The sequence below is a fragment of the Halictus rubicundus genome, chromosome 8 (assembly GCF_050948215.1).
Source record: "Halictus rubicundus isolate RS-2024b chromosome 8, iyHalRubi1_principal, whole genome shotgun sequence".
NCBI lineage: Eukaryota > Metazoa > Arthropoda > Insecta > Hymenoptera > Halictidae > Halictus > Halictus rubicundus.
Window position 1 is genome coordinate 1,604,497 of NC_135156.1, and position 21,994 is coordinate 1,626,490.

The 21,994-nt window shown below is 38.5% G+C and overlaps 1 protein-coding gene across 3 annotated transcripts in view; it reads right to left on the minus strand.

Annotated features, from left to right (window-relative positions):
* LOC143356642 (uncharacterized) overlaps positions 1-21,994 on the minus strand; it is a 281,650-nt gene that overhangs the window by 217,919 nt on the left and 41,737 nt on the right. The gene's annotated exons all lie outside the window — the stretch shown is intronic.

Below are 21,994 nucleotides of genomic sequence, written 5' to 3' on the forward strand. Positions count from 1 at the left end.
TTATTAGGATCTTTTATGTGTGATGAAGATGTGTTCATTTTTTCTTTACAGACACTTTTTAGACAGGTATAAATTATAGTTTTCAGCAATTTTGTTTGTCTGCTTAAAATTATTCAAGTTTGATGATGACCTATTACTTATTGCGATATTCCCCATTTGTAGAATTTTCATGAAAGAAATTTTGAGGCTTCCAAATGAGTCCTGATGCTTATTTTGGTATCATTGAACGCAGTAAGGTTTCCAGTTTATGATACAAAAAGAATTAGCTGCCAATTCGCGCCTACGAGAATTTCTAAACGGTTTTTCTGTTGCAACGCACGATACAATGTAGGATGAGGAGCGATCGTCATTTCTACGTGACATTCCGTGTTTAGTTAGTTATCTAGAGTTATTCAGAGTAAACAGTTTACCAATTCAAGTTATATTTCATGAGTTCATTATAATTGACGGTAATTGTACATAAAAGTTTCTTCAACCATTAACCAACCTAAACTCAACATTCTGAACAACTTTTTCCTGTACATATAACTGCCGGTCAGCCTTACTTTCTGAGATATTCGCAAACAACTTCAGGTACTACTACATTGGATTATGCCTATACGAGCACGTCCGAGGCATGCGTATGTGTCTGCATGGTGTGACCACTCGTCAACTTTTTCTACAGACACATATACAGCGTGAACTTTCTACAACAAATGATGATGAAGAATCTGTCAAATGCCTCTTCCTCACGGATTTTGATGAAACTGAAATATGTTGTCAAGGTCATCATTCTGAACAACTGTTTCCCATAGATGTGACCGGAGTGGCGGTCTCTTTTAGTTTCCAAGATATTCGCAAGAAACTGTCAGATTCACTATTGCGAATTTTGCCTATTTTGAATGACCGAATTTGCTCTTTATAGTGGGGGGAGGGGGGGACTCTCTGCCCCTCCCCGACAAAACCTAACACAAACTCACTCTGAAATTTATTTTAGTGGAAACAAAGAACAACAAGGTAACTCTAGTTTTGAGCATTTTCCGATTCAAATGTAAATGAATTTTAGAGTGAGTTTGTGTTAGGCTTCTCCGGGGGGGGGGGGTGCAGGGGGTGACGGAACACCTCTCCCGCCCAGAAGCACAAATTCGGTCATTCAAAATAGGCAGTATTCGCAGTAGTAACTTTGGCAGTTTTTTGCGAATATCTCGGAACTAAAAGAGACCGCCACTCCGGTTACACTTATAGGGAACATTTATTTAGAATGATGACCTTGACAACATATTACAATTTCATCAAAATCCGTGAGGAAGAGGTGTTTCAACAAGTTTACTATGACAAGTCAACTTATGAGAAAGCGAGTGTTGTCTTAACACACACACACACACGCGCGCGCGCGCGCGCACACACACACACACACATATGCACACGCGCGCGCACACACACACACACACACATATGCACACGCGCGCGCGCACACACACATCTGCTGGTCGATACTTCAAGTATGATAAAAAAAATAGCGTAAAAGACTTTATTCGCATTCACAGGTTTAGGAGTCGTGGCCGAAGATATTCGACATCAGTTCTAGGTAAAACTTTAATTTTCGAAGATCATGGTGATTTCAAGGTCATGTTATTATACATATCTCAATGTCTTTTTCGATCAGTTACACGATGCAGCAGGTTACTTTCGCCGAAGCGGGCAGGCCAATTGTCCGGGCCCACCTGCCCATTCTGGGAGAATGGTGCAGGAGGCGGAGACGGCTCAGCTACCGTCTGACGTAGGTGTTCTCCGGACAAGGTTGCTTCGGGGAGTACCTGTGTCGGATCCAGAAGGAGCCGACGGCTCAGTACTACCACTGCGGGGAGGCCCAGGACACGGCGCGGTATACGCTGGAAGAGTGCCCAGCGCGGTCGGGGCCGCGCCGCACAGTGGTGCCAAATGGCCAAAAAGCGGTAAAACATCTGTAAAAACGAAACTATCCAACGAATTTGTTTGAAAATTTGTGGAGAGATTGCCACAGGTACAACGCTTATTTGGCAAAAAAATTTTTGCAAAAAGTTGTTAAAATTAAGTAATATGGGATAATCGAAAATCTCTGTTTTCGGTCCATTTTTTATTTATGAAAGCATACAACAAATTCTTTAATAGATTTTGGTCTGGAACTAATTGTTTTGGCAAGGTGTAATATTGATCTAACTTTGTGCAAAAAATCATGAGATACTTCGAGATGCTTTCGCCGCAATTTAAGTTTAAATATCAACTTTCGGAATTTCCGAGAATGAATCGCGCGGATGTCACGATTATTTGATGTTTCAGGTGAAAAAAAATATCATTCAGGTATAAAAAAATATTTAATAACAATTTTTTTATCTTACATAAATTATTTTTGTAGCGTTCATTGGAGCACTACCAAAAAATACCTGTTGCATTTTTGCGACAGTGGTCCAGTGAACGAAAACTTTGTTTATTTAACATAAAAAATTGTTATTGAATATTTTTTTATATGTATGAATGTCACATTTTTTTTTTGTTATCTGATATGTATCCCTTAAAAATTTCACCTAAAACATCTAATAATCGTGACATCCGCGCGATTCATTCTCGGAAATTCCGAAAGTTGATATTTCAACTTAAGGCGGTGGCCGCGGCGCGCATCCCCTCCCTAGTTCCGCACACCGTACACGAGATTTGCAAGGGTACGGGAGTCCCGCTCTCATTTCTTAATAATGCAAAGATAGTACTGTTTTGTAGTCAAAAGCGTTAGATAAAAGTTCAATCTAGGCGGCAAAGGTCCTCAGAAGTCCTACTTTTGCGTTTTTAGCCGTAATTTGCAATATTCAGCAGCATGCTGATTTCGTGTGTTGTCGAGTGACATTATCGTAAATATCAAGAGATTTAGAGCTCGTATGGAGTTCGTAGGACCTTTCCCGCCTAGCGGGAACATATAGGATCTCAATGCAACGCCAATCACGTTGTATGCTTACGTATTAATCAAATAATTGCGGGAACCTACAAAAATTGGATCATTGAGTATTTCGTCAACATATAGTTCCGGCATTTTTCGTTACGAGCGCTGTACTCTGTTCCCGATCTCTCTCATCGTCAGCAGTTACTGTATCGGTAAAACAGAGGCCTATAGGAGCATGCGCGGCGCGACAGCGTGGATGGCGCTGTCGTAGCTTCGTTCGAATAGCCGTGCCGCGGCACACTCACACACCGCCTGGTCGGCGTGTACGTGTGCCTACGCCGATCGCAAGGGTCCGGGATGCCTGGAAATATTTCCCAATAATGCAGAGTCGGGACTTTTCCATAGTGAAAAGAGCTAGATAAAAGTTCAATCTAGGCGGGAAAGTTCATCAGCAGTCCTACTTTTCCATCACCGAGAAATGATTAGCAATATTCGGCAGCATGTTGTCCGCCAGAGAGGCCTGTAGGAGCATGAGCGTCTCGTGACGCCACGCTTGTTTCGAACGCCTCGCGAAATTCACATTTTGGCCTCTGAATCAAAATAACTAGAGGGTTATAAAATCATTTCAATGGAAAAATTGTGATTTCATTAGTTTCTTTTCGCATAAATCGATTTTTTCCAAAATCCTGAGGTGACAGACAAATTTTTTGATCGGATTTGAAGTCAGCGTGATAAAGTCTACGAGAAAAGATGTACAGAAAGTCAAGAAAAATCTAACCGTGCATGGCATTGGATAAATCACAATTTTCGTTAAATATTCCAAGTTTATTTTCAAAGTTAAAACATGTTTGTACCATAGTCTCTCTATTTTTCCCTTATTTTGCAATATTTTAACTTCTAAAAAAAAATCATAGCTCTATCTCATTTCTATCGAAAGTTCTTTGAGTTTGACAGAAACTTCGTCACTTTGTCAAATATAGTGTTACGAGTATCGATATGTTACGATATCGAGACATCGCGCCGGATGGTCTTCGTTGTACCGTCGTCACTAAGTCGACGTAGCTAACTTCTCGGTTTTAAATATTGTATACATATTATATATAAAACTTTGGAAAATGCTATAAACTTTTATATATATATGATACTATTCAAATTTATTTTACGTTTAGTCTTTAGTTGTAAATTTGTATTTGTTTGTTTCTTGTCTTCAGATTTGACATCTAAAGTAAAAAACGGGAAATTTTAAAGGAATTGGGAAATTTTTCGAGGCATACCGGACCCTTGCGATCGGCGTAGGCACACGTACACGCCGACCAGGCGGTGTGTGAGTGTGCCGCGGCACGGCTATTCGAACGAAGCTACGACAGAGCCATCCACGTTGTCGCGCCGCGCATGCTCCTATAGGCCTCTGTTTTACCAATATAGTATGTTGCTCGATACTGAACTTTTTTTTTTATTTTATTGATACCACAGACGAGGTATAGGAGTAGACTAATCACCCAATGTATTTTTCTGTCTCACGCTCGGGGGGCTCTAGAGCCCCCGTACCATTCCGTGTCACATCCTACCGTATCATCCAGAACTAATATTGTGGAACCAATATTCTACTATGGCGCTGTTGCTGATAGAATTTTAAATCTCATGTCGAGGATTCTAGTTCAGACATGGGATGTTAGGCCTATATGATGAATGAAACAAAAGAATGTTGTTTCCTTATAATTCCATTACGCCTGTTACGCGAGTGCATCGAAGGAGACGTAATGTAATAATAATAATAACGCAACGTCTCCGGCTGAGAATATTTTGGTCCCGGATCGAATTCCGCATGGAATGTTTTTTTTTTCGTTAAACACTTTTTTCTTGTTCTTTCTACTACATCAGTCTTCTTCCCTGTGCAATTACAACTACAACAGTGTAATAACATAATAATAAGAAATTAAATTAGTTCAATATTAACCAAAAGTAAGAACGTAGTTTAAATTTAATTAAAAAAAAATACGACGTTGATATCACTAATTTCATTTGACTATTTAATTGCTACCTATTCAATCTACTTCTGATATTGTTTTTCATTTGCAGCATATATATTCTAATAAATTTAATTGTTTGGGAATACAACAATATTTATAATAAGTAGTTTTGAACATTTTTTGAGGGTAATTAAATTTAAAAAACAAAAAGAATTTAAAAAATTAAAAGAATTAAAAGAATTTAAAAATACAAAATATATTCCAGTATATACCATTAAACCCGATTCTTTTTAATTTTTTCAGTTTAAATTTCACGTTGGTATCTTTTTTAGTTCAAAAGTTATAGCAAAATGTGCACCTCGCCCAACCGGGAATCGAATGCGTAGCGCATTCCAGACAGAGTTGGGCACTATTTAGATAACAAATTATTTAAATAACGATTCGAATATTCGTTATTCGAAGGTTCGAATAAAAAAAGTATCTTTGTCGAATAAATAATTTTATTCGACGAGAATCTATCCGACGATAAAGAGAATTTTTTTTATTTGAAGCGGATTTATTCGAACTTGGCGAATAACCGGCGACGAGGTCCGACGAGCGCCGAACTTCAAAGACCCAGCGACTGACAAAGGGCATACAATGTAAGCCGATGGAGAATCGCGCACGAATAGAAGTTTAAACTTTTAGATTTTTCAATATACCTCCATAAAATTGCGACGAGTGAATTGAGGGGCGTTTCCTGATGAAAATGAGTCCAAACTCGAGTGTAATCGAACAATTTTATTGATACGTAATGTTACGATAAAAATTACAATCTTATTGAAGATAGTCCAAATGATGTCGTGTTTGGACTCATTTTCGTCGGGATAAGCTCTACAACTTAATCGTATTAAAAATATTATTCGCATTAAAAATATAAAAGCTTAAATTGCCAATTATACTCGATTTTCTATCAACATTAAGTATCAATAAAAATTGTTCCATTACACTCGAGTTTGGACTCGTTTTCACCAGGAAAAGCCCCTCGATTCACTCGTCACAATTGTAGGCACGTATATTGAAAAATCTAAAAGTTTAAACTTTCATTCGATGCGGGATTCGATCCCGGACCAAAAGTTTCTCAGCCGAAGATGTTACGGCCTGCGCCAACCGAAACTGTTGAGAGTCACAGTTATAAATCGAAATGTAACGCAAATAAAATATTTTATATTGCAGTTTTAAGTTTCTACACTGTTTTCCTGAATATAAAAGTGTTCAATATTACATAATACACCTACAAAACGGTCAGAAAGCACGGAAACAATCGATTTTGCTTTTTTTTAACGACGATGCAATTTATAAAAAATTCTGAAAGAATTAAGAAAAATTGTTTCAATAATATCTAACTACTGAATTTTTATAAAACTGGTATCTCTGAAATTTCAATTCGAAATGTGCACTTTCTTCAAATGATTGAACATCCAATTATCCAATTTTCTTAAACATGTTTGCATAATCTGGAAAATCTGTAAAAAATACACATTAATAATCACGATGAGACATAAATAACATAATAACATAAACGTGGACAACTGAAAACTTCTATATAAAATCGGCAATTATATGCTTTCGGATTTGTTTAAAAATCGATTTTGCAGTCAACAATTCTGAAAAAATCTCAGTCGTGTATGATATTAGGCAGAATATTCATGAATTCTTTTGTAATTTTTTAGCATGACATTTTTTTTTTTTGAGCATGGTAGGACTAAAAATTAATTTCGTTTGAAGGCACTTTTGTCCATCTTATCCGGCTTTGTCTTAAAAATCAACAAAAAAAAATTATTTAAAAAATATAGAACATATTTCTGTATATGCCATTAAACCCGATCGAAGAAAGATTTCTAGTCCAAATTTCGCATTGATATCTTTTTTAGTTTAAAAGTTGTAGCAAAATGTGCGCCTCGCCGAACCGGGAATCGTTTGCGCTAATCGATTGCTGCTCAGGCGCTGGAAACTTTGGTAACGTGAATCGGTGGAACACGTCAAACAGTCGAGCAGGCAGCTGACACGGACAGAATAGAGGTACGCTTGTGTAGCGCGTGCTTAGTAGAAGCAACGTAAGGTGACGACGGTACGAGAGTCCCCCCCCCCACCCCCCGCCCTTCCGTGTGGGACAGCTTCCAGCGATTCTGGCATCACGACTGAAGGGGCTGATCGAGCTCGATGAATGCGGTAGTGTTCGTATGTGTCGTACTGTTGCGTTCGTCGTTTATTTTCTGACTGCAAACGTGAAAGAAATAACACAACTACATTCTGAGTCGCATAGATTAACATCTCGCAAAAAACGATCAACTACATAATTATTGATTAATTAATTCTTAACTCTTTCGAATTTCACAATTAATATTAATTGATATTTTGCATAATTCTTTAAAGCTAAAATTTATGTTGTTTAAATGTAATATACATGAAAATAAATAGTAAATTTCAATTAAATTTCTTTTTCAAATTCAGTTACAAAATATATTCAAAATGTTAAATTGTTAAAAAATTATAGAAATGCGAATAATAATTATACGTATGGAGAAATGTATAAATAAAATGTATAAAATAAATGTATGAAAATTGTATTTCTATAATTTGAAAACGTGGTATCTATATTTATTTAATATTGTATTTGTAATAATTAATATTATATTTTTTATGACACCAAATAAAAAAATATAATTTGAACATATAGTCAAAACATCGCATACATAACTCGTCAATCGTTTGTATTTGACCAAATTTGATCATTCATGTGGATCTAGTTCCAGCATATATCGTTCGTCAGCGTAGAGGGCGTAAGAAAACCAGTTGTTTACATATGAGACACGAAGCACCATATGGTGATTGGTCTACTCCTATACCTCGTCTGTGTTGATACTGAACTGTGGAAAACATTCCTAGCTCCCCTACTGGACAGAAATGTTACTATTTAGCTTCTTCTAGTGGCCGTTCTTTCATAGCGTGACGATCATTATTTTGTCGGGGTCAGGTTCGGTCGGTCCGCCCCCCTTAAATTGCGGCGAAAGCATCTCGAAGTATCTCATGAAATTTTGCACAAAGCTAGATCAATATTATAACTTGCCAAAACGATTAGTTCCAGATCGAAGCTATTCGAAGGATTTTTTGTAATCCTCCATAAATAAAAAATGAGCGTAACACAAAGGGGCTTCAGGTTAGTCCATATTACTTAATGTTAAACAACTTTTTTTGGAAAATTTTTTTACCAATTAATAGTTGAAGCCATTTGCAATAACCCATATGATTTGTAGACCCCTAAGTATTCAATTATAGACGGAGTAATTACATAACTATCGCACTGAAAACTGATGAATTCCCAGGAGCGAGGAAATGGTTATATACCATGCGTATATCTCCGTAAAAATATTTTTTTTCAAAAATCTGTCTTTGGCACATCATGCACGCACTATTAGGCTATACAAAAATAATTTCTTTTTTATAAAAATCGAAAATTTATAAAATGGATTTTTTGCCGCCTTGGCACCACTGTGCGCCGTGTCCTTAGGGGCGTTATCGGGTGGAAACTCTCGCTGCCGGCTGTGGTTGACCACAGCGAGGGGTCGTGGAAAACGATGTCCTCCTTCTGCGAAAAAGTAATGTCGCAGAAGGAGGCGACGGTCAGGAAAAGGGAGTGATACCCCCTCTTTGCTAGGAGACAAACCATGGGGCACGTCCGTCCAGGACTCATCGGCCCACACTATGGGGCAGACGCAGAGGTGGCGGCCGTGGGCGGAGCTAATCCCCCCTAGTTGCCATGGGGGAGGGGGGGTTTACCGCGTACTGCCCCTCCTCCCAGGAGTGTGCCAGCCGCGCGGGCGGGAGGAACCGCTTAATTGCTCCTCCCGTCAATTCGGCCGGCTGGCCACCCGTTTCCGGGGCGTCTACGAGGAGTGGGGTGGAGGGGCCGGGGCGTGCCCGACCACGCCCCCGGTCACCTCCTACCGGGAGCGGTAACTTCCTCTCTCGGGCAGGGCAGGGACCTATGGATCCCCTTCTCTCGAACGAGTAGGTGGCCGCGAGGTGTCCAGTCGGACGACTCTCCGGTAAAGGGGACACCGGGGGGAGTCTCACATATCCCCCGTCTCTACCCCCAAGGAGAGCGGAGAATTCGTAATGCAATTACCCTAGGTTAAAAAAAATGTAGCGGCACGGGAACAGGGACGAAGTTCTACGTCAGTAATGGGCACGATGGGGGTCCCTCAAACGTCTGCTTCTCCCATCAAGCTCTCTTTCATGCAGCACGCACCTTCGTCGCGTTCGCTGGTGTCTCGCGTTTTTTCTTTTTGCCCCACGGTAACGGCGCTTCTTGGAAGAGGACATAGTGCTTACCGGGCGCTATGGTGCGGACGGTCTTGTCTCAACTGAGGCAAAATACCCATCTCTGTTCTACGCACTACTGCATAACGTTGAAGTTTAAGAGGGAGGAAGTACCTAAGCGGGGAAAGAGCTCTCGTGTGGCTCGCGAGTCACACGTTATGCCGGTTCCACACTGCGTGGAACTGTTAGCGACCTAGTGATGGGCACTGTCGACTAAAAATTATCGACTAAGTAGATAGTAGCTGTTACTACTTTGAGTCGACTGGTTTTACTGAGCTATCAACTGAATTTTGCAGTGGTGGGGGATACTACTTTCAGTGGACTATTTTACTGAATTCTGCAGTGGTGGGGGTTACTATTTTCTGTTGACTATTGACTGCGAGAGTTGGCACAGAATTTCGTCGGTGGGGTGCAGGGGGAACGGCGAGTCCCCACTCTTGACGCAAAGCTGCGGATCCGACTCTTACGCTTTACTCCCGGCGGGGACGGTCGACATAGGCGTAAATAAGTAGGATCCGCGTAAACTATGGGGGGCACATGATATTCTCTGATTCTCACTAACCGTGAAGACTGGAGTCTTAAATTTAATAAAAAAGTCATAAATTTCAAGCGTGGGTTGATGGATCCCTGCTGTGCGTGCAAGGAAAATAGGTTTCCATGGACCTGTTTTCCGTGCACTCACAATAGAGTTACGCCAATGTTTTGAGCTCAGCGTTGCGTCGCCAAGCGACATCGCTCTGTTGCAGTCACACTCAATACGCTCGTTTGCTGTCTTCGTTGAGCGATTCGGCCAATCGCGGAAGACGTGTAGCGCGTAGTGGGAGCACCACGTGGTACCTACGAGTTTCTCGTGCCAACTCTCGCCGAGCGAATAATACAATGTACAAAAATGATCTGATAGAAAAAAATCAACTTGGAATTGTTAGTTTATGCAGAAACACACATGACATTCTTCTTTTATTAAAATTTGCAAAATTGCAAAAATGGCGAAGTTCTGAAAAAACGGATTTTCTGCTATGAACAATTGTTAATAACAATGTTTTAAATAAAAAATTAAAAAATCCGAGCTTGTCATATTGTGGGTTTTTCTTGCAAATAGTAAATATTAGAACAAAGTGAAAGAGAAAAAAGTAGTACTTTTTTTTACACGCAACACAATGGTTATGTGATTTTTTTGTGTTTATACTGTTTTGTTAGATATGAAGGTGACCTTCAATTTTTTAAATGGAATGCTGTATATTTTTTATATCGCATGAAAGTGTGTCTAGACGAATTCATCCGTATACTGCACAGCGACCTTCAAGGCCATGCAAGGTCAAAAATGAAAAAAACATTTTGAATATTTCATACCAATCTGTTTACAAGTATTTCTTATTCATATGAATCAGGTGATGTTGTCATTCACTATCAGAGTGTTTACTTCTAGTTTCTAATATGACGTGACAATTTTAGTATTACTTCCGAAACCGATTAGTAATATCGCATAGTAATGTATCGTTATTCGGTGGATGAGAAGGTGAATATGGTACGCGTTTATTACCAGTGCAATAGAAATAAAAGACAAAGTAAATTGAAATACCTAGAAGAATGTCCGGACAGAGTGCAACCAAATGGAAATCAGTTTGTTTTGCTTGCAAAGCGTTTGAAGGAATCAGGGTCTTTGCAAAATAAGTTTCATAATCGGAAATGTCTTCTTTCTGAAGATAAAAAGTTAGGAGTCCTCTTACATTTTGAAGAAAATCCGACAACTTCGATACGAAAAGTAGTTTCCGCGTGTGGTATTTCAGTTGACTCAACTCATAACATCTTAAAATTACATAATTATAAAGTACAAGGGCTACAAGAAGGTGATATACCGCGGCGTACTGAATTTTCGATTGGTTACTTATGAAGAACAGAAACGACTGTAATTTTTATAAAAAAATTCTTTGGACAGACGAATCAAGCTTCGATAATAATATGATGATCAACACTCACAGTGCTCACGTGTGGTGCACTGAAAACCCAAGAGTGAGATGGGAAACAAGTTTCTACGTGCAATTTCGCATAAATGTATGGTGTGTCATAATTAAGAATGTGCTATTAGGATCTAATTTTTATAGTGGAATATTCAATGGGGTATTCAATGGTTCATAGTTAGAGTTTTTATATACGCAATTTGGAGACTATTGGGAAGATCTGCCACTGTCTATTACGCAAGATATGTATTTCCAACAAGTCGGAGCCCCACCACATAACAGCAGAATCGTAAGAACTTATCTCAACGACATGTTTCAAGGCCGATGGATTGGAACATACGGTCAGAGATTGTTTATTTATTTAAAATATCGAAACAAGTAATTTCTATCATTTACTAAAAAAGTGAAATTATTTAAACTTTTTTAACCTCTTAAGCACTGTACGCCACTATAGTGGCTTCCGTGGAAAGCATCAGTTTGAACGGTACGCCACTATAGCGGCTTCTATGGAAGGCATCAGTTTGAACGGTAACGCCACTATAGCGGCTTTTGTGCTATCCGCGGCCAGGTGCGCCATCCTGGGAGACAGAGTTGCGGACGAGGATTCGCCCTCGAACCCTCGAAGAGGTAAGACGTGCCCTTGTGCAGCCTTCCGACTCAGATACCCGGGTGGTAGCGAATAGCAGAAAGCTTCCAAGTGTCATCGCAGTGGATAAATCGTGTGTGCAAATTAGTGCAGTGCTCTCGCTAAAGTGTGTACCCAGCGGGGTAACCACAAGTGCAATACAGGGCCACACCCATATTACAATACAACAGGACAGTGGGTGACAAAAATCCGAACCAACAGCACAATAGAGCGTGAGACCCAGGACCACGTGAGGGCGGGCGCCCCAACAAATGCACCGAACAGCAAACTAACACAACCAGACGAAGTCACATCATATTCCAAAAGGTACGCACTAGACACAATCAAGATAGCCCACCAGGAGGTAAAAAGATTCACGACCAAAAGAGCATCAGACGAAGGCAGATCCCTTCCTATTTTCATAGTACAACTAGCAGCGAACAGCATATTATCGAACCTGAGCCAGGTTAAAACCATTTTACACACGTGTGTAAAATGGGAGAAATTAATAAAGAAGGACCGCATCCAATGCAAAAGATGCCAGCGTATAGGGCATGCAGCATCAAACTGCAACCTCAACTACAGGTGCGTAAAATGCGACAAAACGCACAACCCGGGCGAGTGCCGGAGATCATCCGCTTCTCCCACCGAAAAAACAGAGACACCCCCTTACTGCGCTAACTGCAAAAATCACGGACACCCCGCCTCATACAGAGGCTGCCCTAAGCTAAAAGAGATAAGAGAGTCTATCGCGGCCAAAAAAGAGGTGTCAAAAATAGCAAATGAAAAAAAGCAAATCATAAAATCAAATTTCGTAAAAGCCGGTATCTCATTCAGCACCATAGCAGCGAACACCACCCCGAAAAAACCACACACACAAGCACACACAGCGCAAACACACAGCACAGACACCGCACTCACCCAACAAACCCAAAACACATTACTAGAACAAATAAAAACAATCATCGATGCAGCAGTCAACACACAAACAGCACATTTACGATCACTAATTCAGGATAACAGCAATAAAATCAACATAATAGCGCAAGCTGTAGACCTAGAGTCCTAAATGGCTAACAACACAATATCTAACTCCACAGACGCAACAACCACCTCAAACACCACCACATTCCAAGCACTAGAAATAACAGAAATAAACGTAAACTCACTCATCTCTAATGAAAAAAGGGCAGCCCTCACTGACTATCTTAACGCACACGAACCGGATGCGGTCCTTCTGTGCGAAACCAAATTGAACCACAGACGTCGCGTTAGCTTTAAGAACTACGTAACGATAAGGAACGATAGGCAAAACTCGAAACAGGGTGGGGGTACCGCAATCCTGATCAAGCGCAAAATTAAATTCAATACCATCCAGTCAAATACTAACCTCGACACAACGCTTGAGTCAACAATAATAAAAATCAAAGTCCAGCAAAAAAACCTGTTCCTAATAGCAGCATACGCCCCCAGCAGCAATAAAAAAGAATTTACGTCAGACCTTAACACTATATTCGATAAATTACAGCTACACAAATTAAACAACTATTACCTACTGGCAGGAGACTTAAATGCAAAACACACCGACTGGCACAACACCACAAACAACAACAGAGTCATCACCCTAAACAAATGGCTGCACCATAACATAATTCAGTACAGAGCAACTCTTCTGAACACACTTTTACCATCCTTCCCAATCAGCGGATCATTCATAGACATTTGCTTGAAAGACAATAGAATCCAATTCCATAGACTCCCCGCACCCGGAAGACTTCACACACGTGACTATGACAGCGACCACAGAGCTACAGAAATGACAATCACTCTAGACGCTGACGAACCATTAATAATAGACGAACCAACCCATACCAAGAAATACAACTTCAACAAAGCCAACTGGCTCGACTTCCAAACAGACCTATTAACCATCGACAACACAATAATACCAAACACAAGAAACCTAACAATAGAAGAAATTCACAACTACATAGACAAACTAAATACAAGCATCAACTCCGCCATAGACAACACAATACCGCGCATCTCAAACGACTACAACTCGACAGACAGATATATCACACCGACCATAAAAAACCTAAAAAAAAACTAAAAAGTACGCTAATCGCGAGACTGAACAGAATGACAGCAATCACCAATTACACAGCAGCAAACGACACACAAATAGCACTAACCAAATACACTCTAAAAATAACCAGAAAAGAAATAAAAAAAGCATTCCAGAGATCTGTAAGTGATTACTGGAGAAAAAAAATAGAAAACATCTCGAAATACAACACAAAAGATTTATTCCCATCAATAAACACGATATTCCGCGCAAAAGGACAAAGCACCATAAACACCCTAAAAATACACAACAGCAACTCAGACTTATTAGCAAAGGCAAATATAGACAGCATAAACACACAAACTGACGACGATGGCAACCTACTAATCACGGACATAAAAGACAAACTGAACGTATTAGGGGCACATTTCGAGAATGCACACACACAGAACAACAGTATGGGTAAACCACAACTATCTGACATAATTACGCAAAAAATAAACACTTTAAGAGCAGAAATGGGCGAGGACAGACGAAACAACATAACGGTGTGCAACTTGTCTGACACAAACAAAGCAGACAACCCAAACACAGACGAAACTCCGACAGACTTCTTCACCTCCACATACGAACTCAGCATAATACTAAGAAAACTTAACAATAAAAAATCCTCAAGCTTCGACAATATTCCAAACATTATTCTGAAACACCTACCCACACGGTTCATATACAACTATACCATAATCTTCAACAACTGCCTCAATATAGCACATTTCCCGGCAGCCTGGAAAACTGCAAAAACAATCTGCCTAAAAAAAAAAGACAAAAACACAATCAACAACGCAATAGAGTCAGTCTGCGCAGAAAGAAAGCTAATCCCAGAAACTCAATTCGGTTTTAGAAGAAATCACTCAACGGTACATGCTATTACGAAATTCACATCTGACATCTGCTGGGCGAGAAACGCGGGCGATTGCGTAGGAGCAGTGTTCATTGACCTCGAGAAAGCGTTTGACACGGTATGGCTGGATGATCTCTTTTACAAGCTTCTAAAGAAAAATTTCCCGAAACACCTAATAAAAATTTTATGGGACATGGTGCACGGAAAGAAATTTCAGGTAGTAGAGGGCTCGAATACTTCCTCAAGAAAATTCGAGGTCAGCAACGGACTTCAACAAGGAGCGGTCAATTCCCCATCCTGTTTAGCCTATACATGAGCGACCTATTAAATATGTACGACCTAAATAACGACAACCAAAGGGAAGCAATAGCATACGCAGACGACCTACTGATATATATTAGCGACAACAAACCCTCCAAACTACAAACTAAACTACAAAACCTATTCGACAAAATTTGGTTTAACATAAGCGCCAGTACCATGGAGAAAATCCGTCTCCTAGAGAGAAAATGTTTGAGAGCCTGCCTTAATGCCTACAGAACACCCGAGTCTAACTATACAAAATATATTAGCAACCACAACCTTTTGCACAGAGCTCAAATACCAAGAATTGACATACACACGATAAAACTAGCCAGGAACCATTGGGCGAATAGACGCAGAATACAAAACAACAGTCTAATATTCAGTTCAACATATCCCAACCCCCTATATCACGAAATCACGAGACACACAGGATACATACCGCCAGAAGCATTCATACACTTAGATAAAGCAGGACTAATACAAAACACACTCGGCCACTACAACGAAAAAACTACAACAAAACAATAACATACAACAATAACCGCAGTATCGACGATGCAGACATGCGACTCAGACACAAACTTACACAATACGATACAGAAGACGATCACAGAAAAAACACAGACAAATACTGGTGGCTGGACGAACCACCATAATTAATTAAGTGCAATAGTCAAGCCAAAGCCCCGTAGAATAAGCAACCGTGTATCTAATAGCATTAACCGTAAGAATAAGTTAAGTTTAAGAACAGACCTGGCTCAGGTTCAACAACTAGTGTAACAATTAATTCAGTAACTACACAGAAAACTGCAATCCAGTACCTTAATAACCCGTATACACACAAACCACAAACCAAAGATCTATGTACAGTTCTTGTGCCCTGCTGTACATAATCAACCCCGCTAGCTTGTAAGAAAATTTAGACCTAAGGAATAAGCATCACACGTGCAATAAGTGCAACAAAAGAAAAGTCAAAACCCATAAACAGCACGTGACCGGACTGCCGGTCCTTTAGTTTAGTATATAAAGTTATCCTTACTGTTATACTTTTTTTTTAGCGTTTAAGTTCATTGTTCCGCATTTTAAATATGTATATATGTTTTTTTTTGGCAGTTTGTTATTTTGGCACAATAAACGCTTTGTTAAAAAAAAAGTTGCGGACGAGCACGCCGTGCTTAAGATGTTAATAAAATTGTATTTTTTTTCATCAACTAATAGATCTTCATATGCTCTTTAAAAAAGTATTAAAGGTCTTAGATCGAAAATATATTACTTTAGTTTATAAGTGGATTAGTGGCGTTGCTACAAACGCGTCCTTGTAGATCTTCAGCTCGCGAACAGAACCTTTGATATACCGCTCAGGGAGCGAACACTATTCGCTGCTCGCGTCGTGTTCGCGAACGGCAGTGTGGATCTGGCATTACAACTCCCTGCTGTAAATCATGATGAAACGTGTACGCATACGAATATCGCAAAGACTACTAACGGTTCACTTTTGCCAATATCTTTCGATACAGAAAGAAGAAAAGTAGGAGAATAGTAGTCTTTTTTCCATTGATATTACAAATGAATCTTGCTATCTTTGATATAATGCCCGACACTATTTCTTACCGAACAGTACCGCATAGAATTAAAAGAAATTCATGTAAACTAAATATTGTACTGTCTGATACATATTTAGAGTTCGCGTGTTCGTTAATTGAGCGGTAACAATGGTTAAATTAATTAACTAGTAAAATTATGTTTAAAATGGTTTATTTGTAAAATAATAACTTTAAGAGAGAAATGTACGTGATACTCATGAGACATGTACAGATGGAATGAACGACGAGAAACAAATTGTAATAAAAATGAAAGTTAAATTAATTGCTTTTTTTAAATTACCTAGACAACATTAAACAAACAACATTAAACAAGAAAAGAGAAGGAGGAAACAAGAAGGCCGCGATTAGGGTGCACCCTCAAATGCAAACAATGGAAAGCGTCTTCAGGAGTGATCAATGAGAAAGAGCGGCCGCGGCTTCAAGACTTGTTTTCTCCTTCTCGGAGCGTTCGAAGCGCCAGGACGGCCCGCGGAAGAAACTACGCATCGCTGAGGCGCCACACATATATGGCACTTGACTATTCAAAATGACAAATATTTTTACCGATAAGTTAATCGACTGTTAATACAATGCAAAGTATAAATGTGAATGTTCACAATAATTATAACTTATTATTTTAGTACAGTGTGTTATTAACCGTATCACGATTCACTTTTGGCAGAAAAATATATTCAATAGAAGTGTTGTGGGATTGAGGTGTTACTTCACAGAACTCCGTTCATTATATATATAAACTTTAATCTCCCTGAAATAAACTTTACATTATGCGAACAATAAAAAACTAATTAAATATAAATATACTGAAAACGCTACATGCTCGTTGTCTCATGGTCAGCGAGAGAGAGAGAGAGAGAGCCCTTCGTCTGTTCCACGCGGGAGAGCCGTTCTCTCTTTTGTTTTCTCGAGTGCTGCGCGCGCATTCGATACTCTCCATATATACATATATTTATGCTACGCGATACTCCATCAAGAAGTAATAGCGAAAGTTCGTGAACCGTATGAAATATATAGAAATTTTGAGAAAGTGGTAAAATTAATAAGAACACCTATATTTTACAATAACGAAACAACCAGCCAAACGGTTGGAGCAAGCAAAGAAATGGTTAACAATGTCTCACAAATGGTATTCCACAGTCTTTCCGGACGAAAAAATTTTTTCAGAAATTCTCGAATGGTCTGCCGAAAGTCCAAAATTTAGATTTAAATCGAGTGGAAAATATTTGGCAAATGCTAGCCGACATTATTTATGATGGCCCAGAGTACTATAGCCAAGAAGAAAAGTAAAGCAACTTCGAAATTGAAACTTACCTTAGATATGCCATCTCCTCTACTAAAAGTAACTAAAAAGAAGGGAAACTTAATCTAAAGTACTATTTGTAACTTGTTAAAATTATATAATTGTCTAAGGTAATTTTTAAACTAATAAAACTGTATCGCCAATAAAAAAACGTGTCGCAATAAATTAACCCTTATTATAAGGCTTCTAAAGTTGTCTGCAAATTTCATGTATTCAAATTGTTTTCTGATTGTATGTACAGGCTGGCTCATAAGTTACTTTCGCGTTTAATAGATGAATAACTTTTTAATTTGTCTATAATTTGTATTTCTTTTTATTGTGGTTTAAAATACGAAGCTCGAGAAATTAAAATAGCGTGTTGTGTATGCTATCTGCGTTAGAATAATGGAGCACTGATTTTGAAAATACAATTCAATTATTTTTGCTCGTTGCTTTGTTGTCAATTTTTCCATTATAAATTTTTAAAGAAAGAATTTGGAAACTTTGAAACAAAAATTTAAAATATACATTTAAGAAAAAGTTATACAACTGTTAAATGGGAAGGTGACTTATGGGCCACCCTGTATATGCCTTTTCTTGAACATTTATCTTTCCAATTAATGTACATCAATTATTTATTCGGCAAAAAACTTATCTATTCGGCTTATTTATTCTCAAATTTAGACATAGCAAGTAAGAAACGAACATTTCATTCTTCGCTCATTATCTGTGATATAGTTTACACGATAAATGATTAAAAAAAAATGAAAACTATGATACCGTATACCACCTGAATACGGGAAACTAGTTAAGCAGCTACCACCATTGTTGCATTATTTTTATTAAGGTGCCATAAGAACATAGATTTGAATTTATCTCAATCAAAAATTTGCACAAATTGTTTCTGGTGCCTGATAGATACTACTGAAATATATTTATATTGAATTATAGTTGCTTTATTTAGTTGGATGTCCCATAACATGCTTGAGCATATTGTAGAGTAGAATTTTTCGAAAAAGTTTATACTTAAAGAAATGAGTTCCAATTCCTGAAAAATGTTGTTATTCGAAAATTGAGATCCAATTTTTCAACAGAAATACCCAGTAAGCAAAATGCTTTGAATCTGCCACTAAAATTTGACACGGAAGTGCCATCTATCTGCCGCCGCATTACCATATGTGCCTGTTCGTGCCACACTTTGGCTTCGATCAGCCTTCGTTATAGAGGGCAGGTCCGTCGCAATAAGAAAGGGGTAACCTTGTTCTGAAAGTAAATATCGGGAAAAATCGGAATAAACGACGAGAGGGAAAATTGAATTTACAAACGTATTTATTTTAATCTTAATTTATTTTTATTTTACATATATTTGTATTATATAAATTTATTTGTTTCATATTTATAATCTTAAGAAAGAAAACGAATAGACAATAAAATTTAAAAAAATGAACTGTACAAGTTACACGAAGGAAATAAAAATGATATAAAATTCAATTATCATAACAAAACTGTTATAAAATAAAAAATAAATATTCAAATCTTAAAATAATGGAAATAAAACCCTCGAATGGAAAATAAGGTATGGGGGCGCTTAAGAAGAGTTTAATTAATTTATAATACATAATATAGGTCATTAGGCATGGGCAGCATGGACAGCACACCACTCTTTTAGTTTCTCCTTCCTACAAACAAAAAGGGCCTTACATTAGGACGCAATATATGTTCTGTTCTCATTGTACAATAGATATATTTCGAAGAAAAATTTTTTTTAATTCTAGAATAATGTATATACTCACTTTCAATTCATTAATCAACTCAAAATAATACTGTTTTGACATTTGTTCCAAATTACTTACGGTGGTAATCCTGGTAGTAAAGCATTCTTGGAAAAATAGGTATCTGAAATAATTAAAAATATTTGTGAGTACTATATAAAGTCTAGAGTACTAAAATAATACTATACAATACTGCACAGAAGATATTATTGATTATAACATAAAGTTATTTGTTTTCCATGCGTATCTATATATAATAACAATACAATTTATCATAACACGAGAAATATGTAATGTACAATGTGCAACTTGGAATAAACTATACTGTTTCAAAATGAACCAGCACAGCGATAACCTACTGGGACATTCCCAATATGTTACCGTCTTCTTCATCCATCGACGATTCGCTGGTGCATCAGCAATAAAACATATAATGTTTTAATACGACTGGAATTTTTTTCTCGTGGAACGTAATGCCTCCATTTGAGATTATCAAGTTTATGTCAGAGACAAATTTTTGAAGACAATTGTTACAATCCTCTGTTTTTTGAGTGCCTTTATAAATCCCTACTACAATGGGTTTACTATTTAAGATATTTACAATTCTGACTTAAATAGGCCAAATTTGAATTGTATTGGAACTATCTAAACTACATCCATCCACATGAAAATATAATTGCAACTCTCCAGGAATTATTGGAGAACATTGAGATAACTGTTTAACTATTTCCAACTCTACATCAAAATGAACATACTCTCCTGGTTCTACCACAGAGGTGACGACACTGGTACATGGTATACTAATGAGCGTTCTTATATCTTTCGGCAAACTAGAAAAACACGAATGGGTACGTAGAAGAGATAAGATGTTGTTCCCCTGAGTGTGCGTTAAATTATTGTCCACAAAGCAAGATGCTAAACCATCACGAAATGATACTTCTGAAACAGTACCAGCATATTCCCAAACCACATCATCGCATGAAAAGGTAGAAGACGAATCATGCGTGAATGAAGATGTGGTGGGAATATTAAGAAGACTTTCATTACTATTATTACTGACAGGCACGGATAAAGAAGACGTGCTGGGAATGTTCTGCAGATTATCAAGATTAGGGGGACTTTGTAATTTATTGTCACGTGAAAACTTCCTCAAATTTGAGGTTATTTCGCGCCGAATATTTCGTTTCTGCCTAGCGCTTAATTTATTATAGTCGGTTTCGCGAAAACCGACTTCTTCAAAACTCTACGATCCATGGGGGTAAAAGAAAACTGAATAAAGAATATACAAAATATATAATAATTTGTTACGTGTATTGGTAACAATACCACGTGGCAATACTTATCTGGCGTCTTCTCTGCTTCTATCCTTCCTTCCTTCGAATCCACTGCTCATCCAGTCTTCACCGCTTCAGAGTTAATTTACGAACTTAATAATTAGTAATTAACTAACAAAGGAATCACTAATCAAACAAGACGGAATCAGTGCGCGTGTCGAAACACCGACACCTTCGTCGTGAGAGCTGTTATTCCCAGTCTGGTGTCGCAAACTGCACTGCGCATGATCGCGTAACGCGCAACACCTAACATACGCGCATCATAAATTAAAAATTATACATATTATGGCTTTAAAAGAAATTAATGAATTAAAAATATTCCGTCATCCCTTTCCATATACTTCTTTCAATCTTCTTCGAATCCACTTCCTCTCGCACGCACACTCTTCGCGCTCTTTTCTCTCTCTCTCGCACACTCGCGCTCTCTCTGTCTCGCACGCACACTCTTCGCGCTCTGTTCTTTCTCTCTCGCACGCACACTCTTCGCGCTCGTTCTCTCTCTCTCTTTCTCGCACGTACGCTCTTCGAATTATACAACACGGCGCTTTGTCTTTCACGACACATTGTGGTGTTTACGCATCACTTTATCTTTATTACGCATTGAAACTTAAATAAAATACCTTTTCCCACCCTACACAGGAAGATTTACTTCAACTTTTACCGATATTTACTGTTAGAACAAGGTTACGTCCGTTCTTAGTGCGACGGACCTGCCCTCTATAACGAAGTCAAAGTTTGGCTCCCATGCCGCATGATGCCGCATGGAATTTTACCTGTAGGCTTCGCATGGATGTGACAAACATCTGCCGCCGCATTGCCTTATGAATTCCACGACACACTTTGGTGTCACAATCAAAGCACAGGAGTTCCAAATTCTGCTTCGAGCAGGGTTTGGTACGAAATACATAACTCTTCTGCTTCGAGCAGG